The sequence below is a fragment of the Sus scrofa genome, chromosome 13, assembly GCF_054392235.1.
Source record: "Sus scrofa isolate SSC_HxYL_T2T_F1_AM1 chromosome 13, Sscrofa_HxYL_maternal_Yorkshire_Landrace_v2.0, whole genome shotgun sequence".
Taxonomy (NCBI): domain Eukaryota; kingdom Metazoa; phylum Chordata; class Mammalia; order Artiodactyla; family Suidae; genus Sus; species Sus scrofa.
In genome coordinates, this window is record NC_139395.1 from 24,589,613 (window position 1) to 24,616,217 (window position 26,605).

Here is a 26,605-nt window from a genome sequence, read left to right on the forward strand (position 1 = left end):
AAGCTGGGAGCCAGCCCTGCTCCCTCCCACGCCTAGTCTGCAAACTCAGTCTGGGCCAAGCTCTGGCCTCCCCAGTTGCCTAGGAGAGCAAGACAAATAGAGATGAGGAAATTAGGCCCCAGAGGCAGAATATACTATATGATCCTCCAGGCCAGGCAGCCCCAGTTGTAAATGCAACCTAGTCATCTACTAAGAGTGTGACCCTGGACAAGTGTCTCAGCCTTTTAAAGTCTCTATTTCTCAGCTATAAAAAGAACATAATGATAATACATTTGCCTCCCAAAGCCTTTTCACAAATATGAAATGAGATGGCTATAAGTTAAGTGCTAAGCATAAAGCTTTGGACCTAGGAAGCTGTCATAAATATTAACTGTCATTATTACTATTATTATTAATAAGGTCAAAGAATGAATAAGTGCCAGAGCTAGGAGTTGAATCTTTCTTTATCTCCTCATTTCATTTTTAATGGCACATAATTACAGAAAATTAGTATATGATGGAAGACAGAAATGGTCATGAAATAGCTTTTGACTAAATGTGGAGAGGTTTGATTACTTTAAGAGCTTACTAGAGGTCAGAAAAATATTACTTGCCCTAGATAAATATTACTTAGCTGTTTCTATTTTTTCAATTTTATTGAAGTATAGTTGATTTACAAGGTTGTGCCTTTTCTATCTTTTTATAAGGCTTCTCTGACAGGGAGCTCTAGCGGAAATATCACTACTGACAGGTAAGTCGAAACACATTTTCTTGGTCTTTGTTGCTGTAAACGAATACATGTTATTAAATCCAGTGTCTCGATAGCACTCTGCTAAAAGCATTCTGGATGGAATTGCTCTCTTGGGGGGCAAGCTCTAGACTCACGGCACAGTCATCGGTGCAATTAACATCAGCGATTTTGCAGTAGCTTCCTTGGAAGCTGAAGATGACCCAAAGAGGCAGTATGTTTGATGACCTGCACGTCAGGGCAAGTTCAGACTCTTTTTGGATGTAATGGAGCAGGAATATGCTTCAGAGTGCAGGGTCCAGAGGAAGCTTTCAAAGCAGCTCACAATACATGTGACAAGGCCCGTTGGTAATTAATCTTATGTGTTCCAAGGAAAGCCTATCAGGCCTTGCAGCTTCTCCCAATAACATGTCTGTAGTGGGTTTTTCATTTCATTTGATGGACAAATTGGCCAAAGCATTTATTGCAGGCCACAATCTTTCTGGATTTTGGACAGATTATCTTTTGATAGTTTGCAGCAGACTCAGCTACAGGAAAAGCGATGTGTTCTCACTCAGATGATGCACTTTATCTTACACTGTGCAATCTTTGAAGGTCTGCTTCCAGATTTCCTGGCAAGGAGATGAATTCTGGGGCATCCAGAACTCTAAACGGATCCAGATTATCTCTCTGTAAAGAACTATTAGTGGTGGTTCTTGGGGTTTGCCCATGGTGATTTGCTCTCGGTATCCCAAGGTTCAGCTGGGTGATTTTATTCTGCTCATTCTGACAATGACCCTGAGAAGATGTAAAATTCATGGCAAATTGAACAAGTGTAAGCGAACCTAATCTAGATCAGAGAGTAACTCCTCTGGGCCAGGGGCCATCATCAGCATTTCCCACTTACCAGCTCATTTGATTCTCCTTGCAGGCCTGTCACAGGGCGGGGTGCTATTATTAAGCCCATTTCAAAGATGAGGAAACTGATACTCAAAAGTGTTAAAGAACTTGCTCAAGACCAAACTGCCAGCAACAAGAAAAGGACTTAGCCAGATTCCCTGATTCTAGAACCACTGCCATCTGCTAACCAGGGCCCTGCCACGCTCAGCCTCCTTTTTCTGATTGTCAAATGTGCCAGAACAAATCCCACAGTAGGAGCTTTGCCTCAGTTGTAAACACTCTTCTCATGGGTGGCTTCCTAATGTCCTCCACTGCTCAGTGGAAACCCTCCCTGCTTGGAGAACATAGGATGCTCAGAGCAGTCTCAGTGGAGACGAGGAAGCTGAGGAGGTTGTCAGCTATCACCCTCCATCATGCTGAGGGCTGCTCCAGGGGACCTTCTGCCTGGCTCTGTGCATGAACAGAAGCTGTGACTGCAGAGAAACGAATAACAAGGCCTCGAGGGGAAACATTCAACGTGGGTTGGCTTAGGGGTCACTCACATCCTCCAGACCCAGATGGCCTCCTTCCCCACACTCAGCTCTAAGTGTCATTCCTTCACGACCACAGACCAGTTCCTAGGAACGCCCACGTGTTCTTGCTTCCTTGTTCTCCTCTAAGAAGAGAGACAGACCATCTCTTCCTATTTTTCGGCCACGCTCACAGCATGCTTAAGTTCCTGGGCCAAGAATCCAGTCCCCTCCACAGCAATGACAATGCTAGATCCTTAACCCACTGAGCCACCAGGAAACCTATACCTTCCCATTAAGGGTAGAAAACTTCCCAGACATTTCTGGAAAACTCCCCTGCCCATCTCACTGCTTCAGACTGGATCACAAGCTCTCTGAACCAAACCCTAAGGACAGGAAAACCCCACATGCTGATCACATTATACCCAGATTTTTGGACCAATTACTGGTAAGGGGGTGGTGCTACCATGACTGAGTGATATTAATCAGGGCCAAGTGCTGGAGCCGGGTCACTCAGCCTTCACTGAGACATACAACCTCTTGGGAAGTGGTTTATTTAGGAAAGAACAAGGAGTAAGTGAATGCCAAGAGACTGTCATGCCCCCACCACACTTACTGGGGTATTTTAATAATTTACATTCTTATGCACCAAAGCAAACAACTACACCCTCTCAATGCCCCCACCCCACCACAGTCAAAAGGATATGCCCTGATTTTATTTCCATCATAGCATTTATCATTATCTAATAGAGACTTATTTATTTGCTGATTTAGTCTGTTTCCTCCACTGGGAAATAAGCACCAAGAGAATAAGGATCTTGTCTGTCTCATAAACTGCTCCAGCCCACACCCATAGTAATGCCTGGAACACAGTAGATGTTAAATAATAAATCAGAAGTGTTTGCTGAATGAATGCATGAACTAAGAAATAAACAAATCAATGAATAAGAGTAAATCCATGAACAATGCCAGGAGCTAAGAGAAAGGTATGCTGAGGCCACTGATGAGGACTCCCTTGATCCCTGGCAGGGCTAGGAGAGAGTCAGAGAACAGGAGAAGATGAAGGGGAAAGGAATCCTGTTGCCCAGGTCTCCTCAGGCCCCAGCCAGGGTGTGGATAAGCTGCAAGCAGTCTGTTTTCTTCCTGTCAGATAGCCCTGCTGTGGGTGGCTAGATCTAGGACAGGGCAGGAGTGGAACTCATTCTTTGGAAGAGGAGGTAGCTATTTAGGAGACTGAACAGTTAAGTCAAGGGATCCATCTGGGAGGCAGCGGAAACCCCTGTCCCTGAGAGGCATACAAAAGCCCCACGCTTGTACCCAGACCAACCACGGGGTTCCTCAGGCCACATTGCCTTCCAAACATGCTGGATTGCATCTAGGAAATGCCAGAAAGATGCCAACAGTGCAGACCCTGTTGGCCTGGACAAATGGACTTCCATGGACACCCTGAAGCGCTAACAGATTAATTACACCCAACAAACCAACCACTTCAGACACACCATCCACTCTGGACAGAATGAGCCCATTCCAAATGTGGACATGCTGGGATCTGTGAACTGCCAAATGCACTGACCACCCTCAGCAGCAGTGGTAGCCTCCAAATCTCTATACAGCGGAGCAGGAGATGGGAAGACCCGGTTGGAAGCAGGATCCGGGGATTGCCATGAAATGTAGTGCACACACTCTTGTCACATCAATGACACATAATTTGAGGAGCCAAATCTTCCACTGATACACTGGTCACTCTGGAATCCCTGACTGTGCCACACACCTGTCAAGACTGACTCCCCGCCCACTGTCTTACCCTGGATACAACACACTACTTGTGTGCACTCTAGACCTTGAAAGAACAAGCCATTGCTGGCCCAGCCTTGTCGAGAATACCGCTCTTTAGATCAGATGTAGAATCACTGGTGTCACTAGAAGAGTCGGGAGCTGAGAATGTTCTGCCCTAAAGAAGAGCACCTGTGCAGCAGAGAAAAGCCATGCAGAAGCCTGTTGGCACAATGCTTACACTCAAGGAGGCAGATAAGTGGCCAATAGGAGTTTCTCCTTCTATTGACTTTTTTTCTGTTTTTAAATTTTTTATTAGCAGAAACGAAAAACATAATGGGAGCCCCAGCACCAACATCGAGAGTATTTATTTATCTATTTATTTTTTATAGCCGCACTCCAGGCATATGGAAGTTCCCCGCTGTGGCAACGCCAGATCGTTTAACCCACTGCAACAGGCTGAGACTGAACCTCCGCCTCTGCAGTGACCCAAGCTGCTGCAGTTGAATTCTTAACCCACTGTGCCACAGTGGGAACTCCAAGAGTATTTAGTTTTACAAAACCTTTTTTTTTAAATTTTATTGAGGAATGGTTGATTTACAGTGTTTTGTTAATTTCTGCTATACAACAAAGTGATTCAGTTATACATATGTATATTCTTTTTTATGCTCTTTTCCATTATGATTTATTACAGGATATTGAATATTGTTCCCTGTGCTATAAAGTAGGACCTTGTTTTCTATTTCCTCTTTATTTTTAGTTTTTGTTTCTGTCTTTTTGGCCATGTGCAAGGTATGTGGAAATTCCTGGACCAGGGATAAAACCCAAGCCACAGCAGTGACAGCACTAAATCCTTATCCACCACGAGGCCATCAGGGAACTCCGCTATTGCCTTTTTTAAACCTTATATCATTATCCTTATATTTTGCTGAAATTTCTCCAAGATTATAGCAATCAATAGGTTGAATAACAGGCTGAGCTTTTTTTTTTTTTTTTTTATGGCCATACCCAAGGCATATGGAAATTCCTAGGCCAGGGATCAAATCTGAGCCACAGCTGAGATCTACACCACAGCCGTGGCAATGTCAGCTCCTTTAACTCACTGCACGAGGCCAGGGATTAAACCAGCACTGCTGCAGCGACCTGAGCCACTGCAGTTGGATATTTAACTCACTGCACCACAGCGGGAACTTCCAGTTGTTTCCGTTCAGTGAGGTATCACTTAAGTAGAGTAAAGTGCAGTCGGCTTTAGAGTGGAACTTGATGAACTTTCATATATGTGTCACCATCCCCTAGATTGAAGTACGGACTATTTCTGTCCCTAGAGAAGCATCCTTTATGTCCTTCCCTTGTCAATAACCCCTCCTTTATATCTCCCACTTCTAACAGCATAGATGAATTTTGGTCCAGACATGTTTTCTTAAATTTTTTTAGGAACAAGTTACCCTCCAGGGTGCTTCAATCTTTCCCCCTTGCTGTCTTATCCTAAAAAGTGAAAAGAATGGGTGTTATGGAGATGACAGTGGGAGAGAGGGAGTGCTCCAGGCTCTGGCTACTCTAGGCATTTAGGTCCTGGTTCTCAACCCAGGGCTGTTCTGTCCCTTAAGGAGTTTGCAATGTCTGGGGACATTTTTTTGGGGGGGAGGGGCAAAACCAGAGGTCAGGGTAGGGAATGCTACTAGCTTCTGGTAGATAGAGACCAAGATTCTGCTAAACATCCCACAATATACAGAACAGACACCCATACTGAAAAACTATCCAGTCTAGGGACCGGATGTGACTGTCCTCTTAGTTTCCTCCTCTGTAGCCAGTTTGTGTCTTCTCTGTGCATCTTTTAAGAGTACCATCCAGAAGCTGGGAGAAGGTGTCAAACACAGCTAGCCTGTTCCCTTGTCCTTAGCCCTAATGTCAATGGTGCCAAGGTTGAAAACTCCTGACTTAGAGAATGACACCTTTTAAAAAGAGGGGTTGACTGAAGATCTCTTCCTGTTATTTTTTAGCCTCTTTATACAGTTTAGATATATATATAAAAAAAAAAACAGGCAGGTGGTGTATAGTCCAAGAATAAGATTCTTAATTTATCTTCATTAATGATAATTAGTAGACATTTCATGCAAAATTTGACTGGCTGTCCTCCGTTAATTTCCTCTTCTGTTGCCCTGTTGGGTCTTCTCTGCATCTTTTTAGGGTACCATTCTGGAAGCTGAGAGAAGGGCCAGTCTGCTACCACAATAATCCAGAGGCCTCTTTTATATTTATATGTATAACTTTCATATTAAAATGCAATGAACATCAACATTATTATTTTAAATGAAATGCTTTTGTGACTATGAAATAAGGAGCAATTTCACCTAATGGGAATTCCAGGAGAGTAGACGAAATTGAACAAATTGTTTTCTTGACTGTCAACCTTAGCTTTTTCTAAGGAAAGGCTGTTAGCAAGGTCCTCTTTTAACAGCGCATTATTGATCAGGCTCCCAGGGAAATTCGCTAGCTCTGCAATGTAGGTCAGAATCACAATTTATAAGTGACCACTGATGCTTTTTCCCTCGGAAATAACAGATGCTGCAATCAAGGGCAACGCATTCTAATTTCCCCTCCTGGATCTTAAGAGCATCTCTTGAGCCTCATTTTCATTAAGATATAAACGGTACAAGTGTGTAAGAAACACAATTAGAAAGAAAAGGCTCACAGAGCCAATGACAGTTTTGTTTTGTTTCCATTTAGTTTAAGCAGATAATAAAAACGGTACAGGCACATATCCACCTTCTCTCGCCACCTCTACCTCAAATAGCAAAATCTTTTCTAAAATACATCTTCTTTATCAGGCATTATTGAGAAATTAGGTTTTTCATGTCAGGAAACTTTCCAGGTAAGTGAACGTTAACCTTTTAAATCAGAAAACTCATTTTTTAAAAGCACAGACTCTTAGCCTATCTCTGCCAATAAAAATTCTACTCATGCTTTAAGGCACCACTTCTTCCTTCGAGAGAAATTTCTCTTATTGACCTAATCCAATGGATCTCTTTAACTTAGAATTCTTGCTGAATTTTAATTGTTCCCATACATTGCACCTATATTGAGGGTCACTCCAAGAGTGTGTAAATAGGAATTCCCGATGTGGCTCAGTGGTAACGAACCCAACTAGTATCCATGAGGATGTAGGTTTGATCCCTGGGCTTGCTCAGTGGGCTAAGGATCTGGTGTTGTCGTGAGCTGTAGTATAGGTGGCAGACACGGCTTTGATCCCACTTTACTGTGGCTGTGGTATAGACCAGCAGCTGCAGCTCTGATTCAACCCCTAGCCTGTGAACTTCCATACGCTGAGAATGCAGTCCTAAAAAGACCAAAAAAAAAAAAAAATGTGTAAACAAAATAAATGAGGTTATTCCCTTCCATAGATAAGCGATCAAAACAACACATGATGGACAAAAATGGAGAGATAGAGAAAGGCACTTTATTTTTTATTTTTATTTTTTAACTTTACACCAAGACTTTTTTTTTCTTTATTTTATTTTATTTTTTAAATTGTAATCAATTGCTAGAGACAGTCACCTTAAAGAGGATTAAATGAGGTAATGTATTTAAAGCACTTGAAACTGTGCCTGGCACATTACAGGTCCTAAATAAACATCGCTGACTATTATTATTGATGTTATTATTAGAATTAAATAACATGGATTGCTCCTGGAGAATAATACTTGATCATAGTGGAATATAATGGACCCATCAGATGGAGGGCTGTCTATCCTTGAAAGTCCACGAAAAGAGAGGATGTTAGAGGTAGATATGGGCTGGACCCAGCCCAGCAGTGTCCAGGGAAGAGGACACCTTTGCCTAGAAGGAAACACTGGTTGGACCAGGGGCAGGTACATCTCGTATTGCAGACGTGGTGATTCCTGTAACTAAACTCACTCTTTCTCTTCTTTCTCATGCCATGTTTGTAGATCGAATATATATATATATATATATATTTTTCTTTTTTAAGGCCACACCTGCTGCGTATGGAAGTTCTTGAGATAGAGGTCAAATCAGAGCTGCAGCTGTAGTCTATACCACAGCCATGGCAGCACTGGATCCAAGCTGCATCTGTGAACTGTGCCACTGCTTGTGGCAAAGCCGGATCCTTAACCCATTGAGCAATGCCAGGGATCAAACCCATATCCTCATGTACACTATGTTGGGTTCTTAACTTACCAAGTCACATGGGAACTCCCTTGACCAAGAATATAAATCATTTTCCCAGTTAAGAGGCTTCACAGGGTACATGAAAAATGGACTGCCATGTGGATATATTTTCTTAAAAACTGGGCTACCTCGCATTCAAATGGTAATTTGGCTTTCTGTATGGGGTATTCATGGGCAGGAGCTGACCATTGGAGGGTGGGTCTGCACTCTTTGGTACTTCTGTTTTTGCTGTGCATTAATCAACTGGCTTTGTACTTCAGGCTCTGTAAGTTCAGTTATTGTGAATCTATTTTTTTTTTTTTTTTTGTCTTTTTCCAGGGCCATACCCGTGGCATATGGAGGTTCCCAGGCTAGGGATCTAATTGGAGCTATAGCTTCCAGCCTACACCACAGCCACAGCAACACCAGACCCTTAATCCACTGAGCAAGGCCAAGGATCGAACCCAAACCTCGTGGTTCCTCGTTGGGTTTGTTAACCACTGAGCCGCAATGACAACTCCATTGTGAATCTATTCTTGAAAACTGAATCCACTCAGTAAGCCAACAAATTGGGTTTCTGAGTCAGCCCTTCTGGCTGGAAAAAATTCACAAAGTCTCTCTGGAGATAAAGTAACCTCTCTTCCCATTACCAAGAACCCCAAGCTATTACTTCTACAAATTCAGCTGTCTTTAAGGCATTATTTTTATTGCTTTATATTACAACTATTTACATACTTGATCACATTCAATTATAGATTCAATGAGCACAGTAATCATTCATTTTTATCATCTCCCATGGTATTTAATACACGAAATGTTGATAAGAGGGTTTTTTACATATTCTTATAAGGCATGCAAATTGGAAAATATTTTTAGGGAAGCATTAGGTGATATTAATGAAAATTTCCTATATGCATACTCTGACCAATTTTAACTCTCAAAGTCTACTTTAGAGAAAAACTTGCAAATGTGGATAGGCTATGGTTTATTACCGTTTATAATCATAAAAATTTGAAACAATATAAATATTCATTAACAGAATGGATAAATAATCCATAGCACATCCATTCTGTTGAATACCAATCAGCAAATTAAAAGAACGAGGGAATTCTAACATTCTATCATGAAAAGAGCTCTAAGGCATCTTGTTGGGAGAGAGAAATAAAACGCAACACACGTACAAGTAAGGATTACATGGTACAGTTCATGTAGACAAAAAAAATCATGCTGCGATACCAGATGTCTTCTCTGGGTACGTTCACATATATGTATTTGCATAGAAAAATTTGGAGGGTAGATTAATAACTATGGACAAGCCTATGGAAAGGGAAAGGCGCCTCCGGGTTTGAGATTATAGACTCACTTGTAATATTCTAATCTTTTTTTCTTTTTTCTTTTGCTTTTTAGGCCTGCAGGTGCAGCATATGGAAGTTCCCAGGCTAGGGATCTAATTGGAGCTCCAGCTGCCAGCCTCTACCATCCGAGCAGAGTCTGCAACCTACACTGCAGATCATGGCAACACCGGATCCTTAACCCATTGATCGAGGCCAGGGATGGAACCCAAATCCTCATGGTTACTAGTCAGTTTAGTTACCGCTGAGCCACAACAGGAACTCACATGTAATATTTTAATCTTTTAGCAATAAGAATGTATTTATATTTTAACTATTTGATTATAATTGAATTTTAAAAGAAAAATTACTAATACTCAACGGCACAAGAGCAGACAAATAGGTGGAGAGATATCATAGATAAACCTAGGTGAAAAAAAAATCCATAAAGTTGTCAATACCTCCCAAATTAACTTGAAAAATTAAAGTACTCAAAATAAAAATCGTCGGAGTTCCCACTGTGGCACATTGGGTTAAGGATCCAACTGCAGTGGCTCAGGTCACTGCAGAGGCATGCGCTGGATCCCCAGCCCAGTACCGTGGGTTAAACCATGGGTTAAAGGATCTGGCATTGCCACAGCTGTGGCCTTAGGTTGCAGCTGCAGCTTGGATTCGATCTCTGGCCTGAGAACTTCCATATGCCATGGATGCAACAGAAAAAGAAAGTAAATAAATAGATAAATAAGTAAATATCCTAGCTATTTTAGCGAATTTATAAAAAGAATTATATGAGGAAACAAACATTTTGAAGTAAATGAATGAGAAATTCATAGCAAATATCCAGGATTTTTTTTCGTATGAGGTTTTAAATAAATTTCATTTTTAATTCAAATCAATGTTACCATTAAAATTAAAAGAAGATAAAATTAATTTTTTTAGTTCACCACCTACTTGTCTTTTACTTTTTTACTTTTCTTTTTTTTTTTTTTTTTTTTTTGGCTGCACGGGCAGCATGCAGAAATTCCCAGGACAGTGATTAAACTCTTGCAACAGCAGTGACAATGCCAGATCCTTAACCACTAAGCCACCAGGGAAACCCATGTCTTTTATTTTTATTGAAGTTTAACATGCACACATGAAAGTCTGTAGACAAAAAGTGTGCAGTTCAAAGAAATATCACAAACGAAGAAATCCAGGTCCGGAAGCAGGTCACCAGCACCCCAAAACTCCCCTCCTGACCTTTCCCATCATTAGCCCCTCTACTCCCCCAAATCAACCATCATCCTGACTTCTGACATCATAGCTGGATTTTGTCTATAGGGATCATACATTATGCTTTACTTTATGTCTTGCTTTATTTATTTGACATTATGCTTTAAGGAGTCCCTGCTGTGGTGCAGTGGGTTAAGAATCCTACTGCAGCATCTTGGGTTGCTGCAGCGGTGCAAGTTCAATATCTGGCCTGGTGTAGTGGGTTAAAGGATCTGATGTTGCCACAGCTGTGGCATAGGTCAGCAGCTGCAACGCAGCCATAAATTTTTTTAAAAAATCATGTTTTGAGATTCATGCATCTTGTGACCCGAACCCCCAGTTTTCATTTCCAACGCTGTAAGACATCCCATTGTGCAATAATGGACCACCTCTTAGTCATCCCTTTCACTGTTGATGGATCTGCTTTGCTTTCAGCTCTATGTATTCAAACCAGGCAGAGCAACAGACAGTCTCAAATACTGGGTGACAGTATTAACAGGTTTAACCACTTCAAACACAGTTTGACTTTATCCATCAATGTTGAACATAACATTCCTCTTTAGCCAGCAATTTTGCTCCAGGTGTCTACCCAAAAGAAATGCATGCCCCTGCTTGCAAAATAAAGCTACAAGGAGTGTTCCTAGCAGGATTTTTCCCATTTTTATTTTCATTATCATAAACCCAGCAATTATTACACTTGTCATATGAGTCTGAGGTAAATGGGATATACATAATGGATATATTTATATTTAGAAACACTGCTTGAGATGCTATGAAATGGTATTTTATACCCTATGTGACATAAAACCCATCTAGAAATGAACCTAAATATTAAACATCAGCCTGCTGGAAATAATACCTTGTGCAGGTCACCTGTCAATGCCACCATTGTGCAACTCACAGTCTGCACAGCTCAGGGAACTAAGATTTTATGTCATCATGAACTTGGGTATTACAGTGAGTTTTCCATTGAATAATTATCTTCACTAATGATTTAATTGTCATCTTAAATTACTGTTAACTGAACCTGAAATCTACTTCATTAACTTTAAAAATATAAGACCACTGCTAAATTGAATTTAAAATGTCAGTAGCTAAAATAACAAAGAAGAAAGATATTCACTCTGTGATTTTCAAACCTCCTGCTCCATAGAAGATTATTATAAAAACAGAAATAACTCCATATGTTATGTGGTCAAAAACAATAATTTAGAAGAACATCTTTTGAAAGACATTTTTAATCAAATCACAAATTGAGCACCAAGAAAAAAATCTATGAGCTTAAAGAAATTACTTCTTACTACTTGAAACATTACAAAATGCAGTGACTGTCCTTATTAAATCAGTTAAAATGTCAAGTATATAACAAAAGCTAGTTTTACTAATGTACGTTTAATAGCAAGATAATCAAAATTGGAGAGGGCAATTTATTGAAATAAATTCATGGTGTAGATTATTCTGGTTTTATGTAAGACTTTGAAAAGTAATTTAAACATAGACTTTCCAAAAGACCCAACAATTCCACTCCTCCTCCCCCAAATTTCCACCCATGAGAAACAAAAACACATGTCCATAAAGAAACGGGGATGGTAAGGCCTTAAGCAGCTTTACTTACAATAAGCAAAAGTGGAAATTACCCATGTATCTTTCAACTGATAAATAATAAACAAAATGTACCCATATAATGGAATGCTACTCAGCAACCAAAAGCAATGAGGTATTGACATATATTAAAGCTTGGATGGGTCTCAAAAACATTACGCTAAGTGAAAGAAACCAGCCATGACATCATACATACTATGTGATTCCATTCTTATGAAATGTCCAAAAAAAGGAAAATGTATAGAGACAAAGTAGCTTCAGTGGTTTCCTAGGGAGGACAGTGAGAAAAAGAAAGAAATCACTGCTCATGGACACAAAGTTTGTGTGATGGAAAAGTTCTAAAATGAGAATGTAGTGATGGTTGCACAACTCAGCAAATGTACTAAAAGTCATCAGATGATTCACTGAAACTGGGTAAAGCTTACAGTCTGTAAATTACGCCTCACTAAAGCTGCTTTAAAAAATAAGATTGCATTTTGGAAATGAGCCGGGATGGTGCGGGTTAGTTGCTGCTTGACAACTGGGATGCCTTTCTGCCTGTCTTCTCAAATGCGATAATGCTACACTGCCTGCATTTTCATAAAGCTCACCAAGCAAAGAATCATAAATAAAATAAAAATGTAAAGATATTCCATTAGCTGATAGAACAAGGACACAAACAGTCGAGGAGGTTATTTATAAACTAATACGACTTAAAAAAAATACATCCAGGGAAACCAGAATTAACAGAATTGTTCACGAGGATTGTTATTTCATTGCCTCCTCTTCAGGAGTTTCTTCTCCATTCAGGATCCAGAGCAAATTAAAAAAACAAAAAAAACAAAATAAACAAAAACCGAAAACAAGGAGCTCCCTTTGTGACTCAGCAAGTTAAGGACCTGGCGTAGTCTTTGTGAGGATTAGGGTTCTATCCCTGGCCTTGGCTCAGCGGATTGGGGATCCAGCATTGCCACAAGCTGCATCAGAGGTCACAGATTCGGCTCAGATCCGACGTTGCTATGGCTGTGGTGTAAGCCCCAGCTGCAGCTCCGATTTGACCCTGAGCCCAGGAACTTCCATATGCTGCCTTTACAGCTGTAAAAGGGAAAAAAAAATTCTAAATCAAATTACATTATTGCCCTTTTAAAAGCCTCCAACAATAAGAACGTTCTTCACTCACTCCTCACCCCAGTCTGTACGGCTGCCTGTGTTTGTACCGTTGTATACTTTCTAAACTCGGCTCACATCAAGTGGCTCATGCCTAAATAAACACCAGCTATACTGAGCTTTTGCTCTCCAAAAAACTCCACGTTTTTTCCAGCCTCAAGGCCTTTGCCCTAGCTATGCCCTGAAAGGCAAAAGCACCAAAGCATAGAGGTTAAGTATACAGATTCGGGCCCCATATTACCAGGCTTTCTATGTAGATACTGACAGTGGGATTCGGGGCCACTTATTTAATTTCCTTGTACCTTATTTTCTCATCTGCAGAATGGGAATAATACCTGCATATACATCACAGGATTGTTAGAGAATTAAATGAAATACTGACTGAAAAGTGCTCAGAAGAGCTTTTCATATAAATCTCTTCTTTTTGAAAGTTCCCTGGTGGCCAAGTGATTAAGGATCTGGCGTTGTTCCTGCTGTGGCGTGGGTTCAATCCCTGGCCCAGGATCATCTGCCTGCCAGGGGTGTGGTCAAAAAAAAAAAAAAGAAAAGAAAAGAAAAGGTTTTAGTAGAAGCTGTCTTTTCAAAATGTAGTATTTTCTCACCTACCCCCAAGAATGCATCTTGTATTTCCAAAGGCCCCGTGTCAAGCTGTTGTATCAGTCATCCTAACACATGGTCTCAGACAGTGATTGCAAGGGAGAGTCAAGGGCTTGATTTGTCCCTACTACATAGCACAGCTTGAAATCTTAAGATCCTTCGTATCCTGGGTTCGCATTCTCTGCTTTGCCACGTTGCCACAGACTGAGCATTTCACATTGAGGTCATCCAGCCCTTGATGCCAACTGACTTCCAGCCCTTGTTTGCAGCTGGCTTTCAAAGCCTTCTCCGGGCAGTCTACTGTGGTCATGTCCATCACTCAGATAAACAGCAGCAGTGCGTATGTTCTGTAAATAGCCACAAGTGAGACCTGAAATCAGCCTCTTTCATCTGAATCCAGGGGCAGCAAGCTGAGGGGTCTTTGGGCTGCTGGGCTGATTCTATAAGAACCCCTCTGGCTCGGAGCTGCAGGAGTCCCTCCCATTTATATTGGTGTTCCTCTTTTACCATTTTGGCTTCTTGCTCATACCTATTTTCTCTTAGTTCCAATCTCAGCGAATGGAATAGATTCTACAAAGTCAAGCAGGTAGGTCTAAATTTTTTAATGGGCATATATTTAGGTAGCAATCTCTAGCATTTCTTTGTAGTGGGCATTTGTTTCCTGTGTTCTGAGCTGGGTTGGCCCATCTTACCTCCCATCCTGGGAGCTACCAATATTTTCAGTAAACCCCTCTTCTGGGAAATTTAGCCAGAGTCCACTTCTGTTGTTTGCAGCCAAGAACCCTAAGTGATGTAACCTTTAAGACAGCATGAATGTATATGTATGACTGGGTCACTATGATATACAGCAGAAACTGACACAGTACTATAAATCAACTATATTCTAATAAATGAAAAAAGAGAAAAAATAATTCTTTGTCTTTTAGGTTGAGAAAATTTATCTTACTAGTTTTTCTTTAGAATTTGATTATAACCTTTATTTATCATGTCAAAACTGACATATTCAGACTTAACCACTTCCTTCTTTATGACATATATGGACATATGCACACACACATATGTACGTGAATGTATTTTATAACATATATGCATACAATCATGTGTCTGTTTGTATATATTCACAGTTCAAAAAGCAGTCCTTATTTCAAAATAAAAAACACACATAGAAAAAAAAGCGTGATATATTTTTATAATCTAAGGTAATAGCAATAAAAATATCTGGAGAAGTGTAGATAATGTGTATACTAAAAAATGTATACTTGAAAGAAAAATGTTAATGAAATACTATTGGGACAAAAGCAATTTACAAGAGTATGTACAGTATGGTCCCATTTTTGAAACGTAAATGTATGTATTTACATGTCAAAACAGACTAAATACCGACCAAATTATTCATAGGGTGATATATATATGACAACCAATGTGCCTGTGATACTTACTTAATTCTGTTAACATCACCATACTTTATTTTCTGCAATGAATACAGATTCCTTTTGCAATATTTTTTAAAAATGATAAATGTTATTTTAAGACATGCATGCTCAAGGATGAACTTAAAGAATAATTAAGGGTTAGTTGCTGATTGAAAACTACGTGGGCAATTAATGAAATGTTATTCCAAAGACCCGCCTTTGTAACGGTTCTTGAATCTTAATGATACCATTGGAGTTTCTCACCAATTGTTACCCAATACTCCCAAACCAAACATATACAAATAGGTCATGTTGTTAATCGTGACTCACAAAGATGAATCATGGAGTACAGCACACGCTACTAAAAGGCTATAGTTAAACACACTATCAAACTGCATACAAAATTACCCACGCTATTTTTAGAATCCAAGTATTTTTTTTTAAGTGATTACTACATTGGCTTGGTATTCAAGCAGCTATTTCTTCTTTCTATCTTTTAAAGCAATGCATTGTAACTGCCAGCATATAGGAGAAAGAAAAATATTAATAAAGAAAATTAACAAAATAGTAGTTAATTAGCTAGATTGCAATTTCACAGTAAAAATAGACACTTTCAGAAACTTTTAAAACTTGCTAGTTAGATTCAAACTTGATCCACATTTTAAAAGACTATGCCATTCCAAGGAATGATCATTTATTCCCCTCTCATTTCCTCTTATGCTAGTATTCTTTAGAAGCATCAGTCGGTTTTTTTCCTTTTCATTAATTATTCTACATTGTGTTGGCTTTGCTTTAAAAGGTTTAAGGCAAAATGTTTAAGTGCTCTTGGAATTTATTCATCCTCTTTTAAGAGTGTTTGGAATCAAGTATCCACAATCATATCCACCTGTTAAATGTTGACCGATCATTAGAAATCCTACATCACTCAGCCGTACCACTTCTTAGGGTTCGCTCCAGAATCTCTTCCTCTACATCATTGGTTCTTAGCACATGGAGGTTTCCAGACTAGGAGTCGAATTGGAGCTGTAGCTGCTGGCCTACACCACAGCCACAGCAACATCAGATTTGAGCCGCGTCTGAGGCCTACCCCACTGCTCATGGCAATGCTGGATCCTTAACCCACTGAGTGAGGCCAGGGATCGAACATGCAACCTCATGCTTCCTAGTCGGATTTCCACTGCACCACAGTGGGAACTCCTTTCTTTTGCTTTTTGTTTTTTGGGTTTTTTTGGCTTTGAATTTCTTGATCTCAGGATCTTTTTACACTCTAACAATTATTTACGGCCCCCAAAAGCTTTTTGTTCATGTGGGTAAATATTTTTCAAAATTAACCATATTTGAAATGAAAATAGAAAATTTCAAAATGTTGATTTATTGATTTATAAATAACAATAACAAACTCATTATGCTACCATAAAAGGCATGTTTTATTTAAAAAAAAAACCTGTTTTCTAAAATAAGTAGTGAGAAAATAGTGTCGTTTTACCTTTTTGCAGATCTATTTAGTATTTGGCTTAATAAATGAAAACTGGAATGTCCCATCTACTTCTGCATGCACTCTGTTGCAATATCACACTTCATTTAGTCTCTAGAAAAACTCTACTGCATACTTATGAGTAAATGAGGGCGAAAAAGGCAAATAACATCGTAGTGAAATTATGAAAATAGTTTTGACTTCATGGACCCTCTGAAAAGATCTTAGGGGGCCCAATCTCCTCGGCTCCCCAAACCACCAAAGACATAAATGAATTGATGTCAACTCATGGCTGTGCAGGAGCCAAATCAGATATCTAATTCATGGCACCAAATGCTTTCTGGGTCAAGGATTTCTTTTCTGGTGGTGGTTATTTACATTTTAAGCCACAGCAATGGATAAAGTTATCCTTGGAACTTTCATTAAGATGCAAAGGGTTTTAGCCCACCTCCCCAGTTTTTAGCTAAAATAAGAATCAGGGTGGGGAGTTACCTTCGTGGCTCAGCAGTTAATGAACCCGACTAGGATCCCTGGGGATGCAGGTTCAATCCCTGGCCTTGCTCAATGGGTTAAGGATCCGGCGTTGCCATGAGCTATGGTGCAGGTTGCAGACATGGCTCAGATCCCGTGTTGCTGTGGCTGTGGCATAGGCAGGCAGCTGAAGCTCTTATTTGACCCCTAGCCTAAAAAGCAAAAATAGTAATAAAATAAAATAATATAAAATTAAAGTATGTCCCGAAAATACCTGAATGATCCCAGATATGCCTAAGGAAAGAAACCCCTATCCTCTTCATAACAATCACAAAACCGTTTCTGAGGCTACCTTCACTTTCTCGTTAGTCTTCAAAGGAGAATGTGGGTTAAGACTGAACTACTAACAGTTGGTCAGGCATCTTCTGTGTGCCATACAGTGTGCTAACTACTTCACAGGCATTGTCTTATTTAATGCAAGGAGGATTCCTACGTTCCTCTGTGAGGCATTACTATTTCATCAAAACACTTTCATGGCCATTCTTGAATGCAATAATTGTTCCAATGACCTATCATGATTAGATATCTAAACTAAAAGATTGAAATAAAAAAAATTGAGTACCGAAAGTATGGAAGAAGGCTTTTTGTCTATTTTCCAATCATAGATTACCTGATGTCCTCCCAACCCCTCTGGAAAATATACCGACTAATGCCAATGGTATGTTGACCACAACCAGTACACATGCACACTCTACTTAATGACAGGGATTACACCAACTGAGTTATATTTTAACAAGCATAAATTAAGTTTGTCTCCAAATTGTTAATTCCAGTTGGACTTCTTGTAATGATGTAATTTAATGGAATATTTCTATAAACTGATAAACATGTGGATTAAAAGAGTGGTTCATATGAAATCTCAGTTTAATGCGTCTGGAAAGTTTTGATAAAGGCAAGTCCTTTAGAAATACTAGGTCAAATCAAATTTGGGGTATAACAACTTTTAAAGGAACAAGAGGAAAATGCAGAATGTTAGAAGGATTCTATTCTCAAATTTCTCTAAGAATGTTTTTAACATCTCATTCAAGAAATTGAAAATTGTAGATGATTCATAATGGGTGAATTTTATTCAAGGAGGATAAACTCGTACCTCAAACAAGAAACGCATATTCCAAGAAAAGAATTTTGCCTTACTTTAAAAGATTGGAAAAGTGGGTTCCATTTACTTTATAAATAAAGATACAATGTTTGTTATGTATGTAACTTTTAAAAAATGATTCTCTTTAGCCAACTTTTTGAGTCCTTCTCACACAATTATGACTTTTACATCCATGGAAATAAATTAAACATGTAACTTTAATTCAGAAGAGGTCTTATTCATAATACAATTGGAAAATAAAAAAGTTGACCCCAATTAAGTGCTAGAATTGCTTGTAGCAGTGTAAATTACAGTGTTGGGTAGAAATAATGTAAAAATTCAGAAAGCAAACACCATACTATGCTGGTCATCAGGAAGGCTTCATGGAGTGACATACAAGCTACATCTTCAGGAGTGATGAGGAGTAGCTCCCCTCTCTGTAATGTGTTACCAAATAAGAAGAATCTGGTCACATATTCATCTAGGGCCATTCCTTTATGGTTACAGCTCAGCTTCCCATATCCCAACCCCCGCCCTCTCCAAAATCTAGCAACAAACTGCATACTTTATGGTCACTGTTCATTTACTTAACCTTTAGCTTTCTCAAATTTCGACTTTGATGTTTCCTCTGTGAAAATTCCTCTTCCCTGTATCTTTAATAACTTTGACTTTGCCAATACCAGAAGACCCCATCTTCTTATAAATTTTTTAACATTTTTTTTTGTCTTTTTGTCTTTTTAGGGCTGCACCCGCGGCATATGGAGGTTCCCAGGCTAGGGGTCTAATCGGAGCCGTAGCCACCAGCCTATGCCAGAGCCACAGCAACTCGAGATCCGAGGTGAGTCTGTGACCTACACCACAGCTCACAGCAATGCCAGATCCTTAATCCACTGAGCGAGGCCAGGGATTGAACCCGCAACCTCGTAGTTTCTAGTCGGATTTGTTAACCACTGAGCCACGACAGGGACTCCCAACATTTTTTATTTGTATTAAAGTATAGCTTGTTTATAATGTTGTGCCAATTTCTGCTGTACAGCAAAGTGACTCAGTCATACATATACATATGTACCTTCTTTTTTTTAAATATTATTTTCATCATGGTCTCTCTCAGGAGATTGGATATATTTCCCTGTGCTATACAGTAGGACTGTGTTGTTTATTCATTCTAAATGTAACAGTTTGCTCCTTTTAACTGCAAACTCTCAGTCCATCCCTCTCCCTTCCTCCTCCCCCTTGGCAACTACAAGTCTGTTCTCCATGTTTGTGAGTCTATTTCTGTTTTGTAGGTAAGTTAATTTGTGCCATAATATAGATTCCACATATAAGTGATATCACATGGTAATTGTGTTTCTCTTTATGACTTACTTCACTTAGTATGAAAATCTCTAGTTGCATCCATATTGCTATAAATGGCATTATTTCATTCTTTTGATGCCTGAGTGGTATTCCATTGTGTATATGTACCATAACTTCTTAATCCATTCATCAGTTGATGGACATTTAGGTTGCTACCATGTCTTAACTGTTGTGAATATTGCTGCAATGATCATAGGGGTAGATATATCTTTTTGAATTATAGTTTTATCTGGATATATGCCCAGGAGTGGGATTGCTGGATCATATGGTAGTTTTATGTCTAGTTCTCTAAGGAACCTCCATTGTGTTTTTCATAGTGGTGGTACCAATTTACATTCCTACTAACAGTATAGGAGGGCTCCCTTTCAGAAGGCTCCATCTTTATTCATTCTGCAACTTGGACATCTTTTTACTAACTTTTATGGCTTTTTTTACCCCCTGATTATCAAAAGATCTAAGTAGCAAAATGACTGCTCTAAACATTCTATGATGTAAGCATAAAGAAAATAGAAATCAAAACTTACTCTAGTATATTCTGTTTTTACAAACATATTCCCTGAATCTGTACCTCCTGAGCTTCTTGAGTTAAAAAAAAAAAAAAAAGGCAGGTGTTAACCTATTCATGTTCTTCTCATGTCCCCAACCTCTCATGTTCTTCCCCTAGCTGTTCATAGAGCTGACTCTTTCCCTTCCTTCAAATGCCAGAGTAGTTATCTTCCAAGAGATGCTGTGTGCAACCCACCAGCCTGTTACCTGCTCCTCTACCCTAAGTCACAGCATTCTGATATCATGCATATTACCTTCTGAGCACTTATCAATAATGTCTAATTAATCATATTCATCTATTTACTTATTAAGTGTCTGATTTTCCTCTAGCACTTTTTAAATGCTATGAAAGCAGGAAGCATAACAGTTTTGTTCACAAATATTTATCTAGACCCTTGAGTAGTGCCTTTAATACAGCAGGTGTTCAGTAAACATTTTTGAAGGAATTAATAATCATGATTTTGCTACTAAAAGCGACTCACTTGTAATTCCTTAGTGAATTTTTCCTATGTCTGAGTATGTACAAAAAGATAGGATTATACTCTGTGCTGTCTATTTTGTTCACCTAAAATGTCTCATAAATGTCTTCCTATGCCAGACTCTGCAGGTCTTCATATTCATTTCAAGGCAGTGGAGACTTCTGATACATGAATGCTAACCAATTCCTTATTTTTTGAGCATTTAGGATGATTTTTAACTAATTCAAATATCTTAAAGCTCTGCTTTTTGAATGTGAATGAAGTATGGTCTTTCTTCTTTTAAGATTACTCATTCATTACTTGTAGTAATTTTCTCTTTTTACTTTATGTCATATAAGAACTCCTGTGTTCTGTTACTTTATACTTCTAAAAAATTGTCATACATTCTACTTTTTAATTTTCTCATTTAATTTTACTGGAATACAACTGATTTACGATGTTGTATTAGTTTCTGGTGTACAGTGAAGTGAATCAGTTATACATATAAATATATCCAAGAAGACACCCAGATGGCCAAGAAACACATGAAAAGATGCTCAACATCACTAGTTATTAGAGAAATGCCAGTCAAAACTACAGTGAGTTATCACTTCGCTCCAGTCAGAATGGCCATCATCAAAAGTATGCAAACAATAAATGCTGGGGAGGGTAGAGAGAAAAGGGAACCCTCCTACACTATTGGTGGAAATGTAAATTGGCACAACCACAATATGGAGCGTCCTTTAAAAACTAAACATATGTTCTATTTTAGCATAGCTCTTCTTTGTGTTATATCATATCGCATATTATTTCAATGTCAATATGGGAGGAAAATGGTCATTTTATTCTCTCAAACTACAAGACTTTTTGAACCGCAACATTTTCTACTCAAATAGCAACATTTTTGTTGGCCTTTATTCCTTAGGTCTCTCTTCACTCTGTATTCACCTTATTGTATTTTAACATTAAGATTTTTTATTTTCATAGAATATTCCCTCTTGTCTGGCTTCTCACAAGTATGCTAAGGTGAGTACCAAATTTACAGTAATTGTTTCCCTCATTCTTTCGGTCACATTACTATATTTCAAAATACAGCTAACATTTTTAAATTTTGTGCTATGTTAATTGATCCATTAACATTTAAGTCAGTATCTCCAAGTCCCAAATGCATTTTGCATGAATTGTCTTAAATGTCTGATTGAACTCTTATATCTCTTTGCTCTAGACTCTTGTTTGTGCCTCCGTTCTCTACCTCATACCCACTTTTAGGTTTTCTTATGTTACTTCTATAATTAGAAGGAGTACTGGGGCTGCAAAATGTGGTCTCTAAACATCCAAAGGGCAAAAGCAACATTCCATGAGAGCCAAAGAAATCAATGTACCAAAAAAAGAATCATGACTTATTCACGAGATCCCAGAGGAAATTATTTACACTGCTATAAATGTGTTTCATAGGAAAATATAACAGTAGAAAGCAGGAAAAAAAAAATCAAGATACAGATATTCTGCTATGAAGTTTCTCCAGTGGTTTAACAGGTAGGAAGATAGAGACAATCAGTGATATTTATCAATATCAAGAAATGTCACCATCCTCAAGAGGAGGGAGAGTTCTGGCCAACACTGGAATGTAAAGTGCTATGGGTGAAATAGAGCCATGTGCATACTGCCCTGTTGAAAAGGGACTTGTTTAAACTAGAAAAATTTGAGTTCCATCATCTACCCAAGATTGATGGGAAATTCTCCTGGTGTGAATCATAAAGACAGTAAATTCTGCACCATACAAAAGGTGAAGCCAGAACCACTCATTTCACAGAAACTCTGTATACCAGAAAATGCTCTAAGGAGAAATAATGCCATTTGCAGCAATGGGGATGGACCTAGAGATTGTCCCACTAAGTGAAGTAAGTCAGATAAAGGCAAATGTCTTATGATATCACTTATATCTGGAATCTAATAAAAATGATACAAAAGGATTTGTTTATAGGACAGAAACAGACACAGATTTCAAAATTGGTCTTGTGGTTGCCAAAGGGGAAGCAGTGGGGAGGAGGGATGGATGCGGAGGAAGGGATTGGCATATGCACATTAATGTATGTAAAATAGGTAACAAACAGGGACCTACTGAATAGTACAGGGAAATCTATTCAATATTCTGTAATAATATTTATGGGAAAAAAGAATGGGTATGCGTATAACTGACTCACTTTGCTGTACACCTGAAACTGAGGCACAGGTGGAAATAACTTTGTCAAGACCCTTCAGTTAGTAAGAGAAGAGGGAGACCTGGAATTCAGGGTTGACTCCCCAAACACACACACTTTCCATATTCTTCGGCCTCATCCTGAAGAATGAGATTTTTACAACACACAGCTAGGTATTCATTCACCCATTGACAAGCGAATGTAGGATTAATTCATTTTGCACTCGTTGAACTAATTCAAAACAGTTAAACACAATCTAACTAAACTTGCAAGGGAAATATGAAATTTCTAAAAAGAGTGCTTTCTACCTTTGAAAGCATAGGATATTGACAACAATCTGTTATTAGCTGCCATTTAAGCTTTGCCATTTTTCTGTCTGAAACATTTACAGGTAACACAAAAGTTCAAACCAAATTTTATTGGAAAAAGGCAAAACCTTCGTGTATGTTTTCCCTTCCAACTGACCCTTCGCAGATATTTTTATTCTTTTTTTTATTTTTTGTCTTTTTAGGGCCATGCTCACAGCACATGGAGGTTTCCAGTATAAGGGTTGAATCAGAGCTACAGCTGCTGGCCTGTGCCACAGCCACAGCAACATCAGATCCAAGCCACGTTTGTGACCTACACCACAGCCCATGGCAACGCCAGATCCTTAACCCACTGATCAAGGCCAGGGATCAAACCTGTGACCTCATGGATACAAGTCAGATTTGTTTGCACTGAGCCACAATGGGAACACCCGTTACAGATTTTTTTAATGAGTTTTCTCTTCTATCATATCAAAATTAATTGCTTTCTTCAGCATGTTTGCGCTTGTGTGTACCCAAGTGAAAGTAGGTGGAATTCGTGCTCATAGTACTTATAGACATAGGCCCTCATTGGGAGCTAGTTTCATGTTAAAAGTGCTAAGCCATATCCTGCCCTGTAGAACTGCCTCTTTTTCGCAACAGGAAAAACTTAATTAACTAGTCAAATTATTTTACCATCCACTGGAAATGCTCTAATCAAATCTCTCCCCCAGTGATGACAAGAGCCAAAGCCAATTCTAGCCCTCTGAAATGGTAGCCACAATAACTTGCTGTAAAAATGGTTACACAAAGTTTGCTCTTATGAGATAATGCAAAAGAAAAAAATCATTCAAATTAAGCCAACAAAAATTTCCCATCACTGGAATTCCCAACGTGGCTCAGTGGAAACGAATCCAACTAGGAACCAAGAGGTGGTGGGTTTGATCCCTGGCCTCGCTCAGCAGGTTAAGTATCCGGAAGGAATTGCATTAGCTGTGGTGCAGGCCGGCGTCTGTAGCTCTGATTGGATCCCTGGCCTGGGAACCTCCATATGCTGCCAGTGCGGCTCAAAAAAAAAAAAAAAAAAAAATTCCCATCACAACCATTCACAGAAACATCTATGACATATGTCTTCACTCTATTTAAATTTGCAAAATTCCCTTCTCTAGATAGAACAGCTATACTATACCTAGATAAACATTGAACTGACATTACAAGAGTAAACTATTTAAAGATTAAATAACAGCCATACTCAGACATAGTAAAGGTGACACTTTTTAAAAAAATATCAATTCCTTAGTGTTTTTTATTCTACCCAGATAAAAACCAGGATTATATTTTTGTATTTTATATTTATTCAAAGAATAGTTCATGTGTTTAAGTAAAGGATCACAGGAAGGGAGAAATACAATAGAATATAAGAAATAGTTGTCAAAATAATCATTTCATCTTTCTCCTGAGCAAAGTTAATAGTGAAAACATACAATTTTATTTGTAGATATTCAATTATATAGTAGTCAAACTTTGGCTGATGTCAACATTGTACAGTGACTCTTGGCATTAGAGACCATCATTCAGTAGTTCTTGCTGTGACACAGTGGAAATGAACCCAACTAGTATCCATGAGGATGCAGGTTTGATCCCTGGCATCTCTCAGGGGGTCAAGGATCAGCATTGCTATGAGCTGTGCTATACGTTGCAGAGGCAACTCAGATCCTGCATTGCTGTGGCTGTGGCATAGGCCAGCAGCTGCAGTTCAGATTCAACCCCGAGCCTGGAAACTTCCATATGCCACAGGTGAGGCCCTAAAAAGAAAAAGAAAGAAAAGAAACCATCATTCAATTCTACAAACTGCTATGCGTTTGTAGGCACAGCAAAGCAGAGCAAGAACAGGTACCAAAACATTCTACCCACTATCAAGGTGTATACTGAAACGATTCTTAACACATGTGCACCAAAAATTATTAAACATATAAGAAAGGCACAAAGAAAATGCCATGAAAAAAATGAAGTGTTTGTTTCAGATGAGGAAAATCAATAAAATCATAATGAAAGACTGTTTGAGCCTCTGCTGAGAGTGTAGGTAGTTTTAAAGGGTGGAGAGAAGGACAGAGCAATGTGAGAAGTGCAAACAGGAAAGGAAAAGATAGGTTACTAAGCCTTGGGTTCTAAAAGGGACAGACTTGGGGAGACTGGCTGCAAACACAGTAAGCTTACTCTGGAGGCGTAAGAAGCTTGGAAGGTTCTCATTTCTCTGTGAAACCCTTGAGCAAGAGGGACATCTTTTGATTTGTTCTCAAAGAGGTCACTGCATAAAGGTCAAGTTAAATGATTTGGAGAGAGGACAGACTGTCCAGAAAGACTCTTGCAGGGGAGAGGTCCAAAGTCTAAAAGACTTAAAGGTGGTGAGCAAACGTAAGCCACTTAATCTTCCCATATTTCAGTTTTTCAATTTATTGAATACACCAAATACATATATTTCTTGCAGCTATATCCTCAATTGAAACATTAATAATAAAAAGTCTGTTAAACACCTCACCAAAGAAGATAAACATATGAAAATATGCTCCATATCATACATCATCCGGAAAATGCAAATTAAAACAATGAGACACCACTACACACCTATTAGAATGCCCCAAATCTGAAACACTGACAACGCCAAATCCTGATGACTATGTGGACCAAATGGAACCCTCATTCATTCCTGCTGAGAATGCAAGATGGTACCACCACTTTAGAATACAGTTTGGGGGTTTCTTGCAAAATACAACATACACTTACCATAGTATTCGGTAATCTAGCTCCTTGATATTCACCCAAAAGTGTTGAAACCTTATACCCATGCAAAAAATCTGTACACAGATATTTACAGCTGCTTTATACATAATTGCCCAAACTTGGAAGCAATCAAAGAGTCCTTTAGTAGGTGAATAGATAAGTAAACTGTGGTACATTCAGAAAAGGGAATATTATTCACTGCTAAAAAAAAAAAAAAAAAAAAGAAGCATTCCCATTGTGGCTCACTGGTAACAAACCTGCCTAGTATCCACGAGGATGTGGGTTAAATCTCTGGCTCCCTTAGTGGGTTAAGGATCTGGCATTGCCATGAGCTGTGGTATAGGTCACAGATACGGCTTGGATCATGTGTTGCTGTGGCTGTGATGTAGGCTGGCAGCTGTAGCTCTGATTTGACCCCTAGCCTGGAAACTTCCGTATGTGGCAAGTGGGGCTGTGAAAAGTCAAAAAAAAAAAAGGCCATAAAAAGTCAGAAAGGAAA

General features: G+C 39.0%; 1 long non-coding RNA gene across 1 annotated transcript in view; it reads left to right on the top strand.

Annotated features, from left to right (window-relative positions):
• The first annotated feature begins 14,244 nt into the window (after positions 1 to 14,244).
• The window catches only part of LOC106505551 (uncharacterized), a 39,890-nt gene continuing 27,529 nt past the window's right edge, over positions 14,245 to 26,605 (top strand). The window contains exons 1-2 of the long non-coding RNA XR_014822509.1: positions 14,245 to 14,568; positions 21,825 to 21,863. This is a non-coding gene — a long non-coding RNA (uncharacterized LOC106505551). The remainder of the gene's footprint in view (positions 14,569 to 21,824; positions 21,864 to 26,605) is intronic.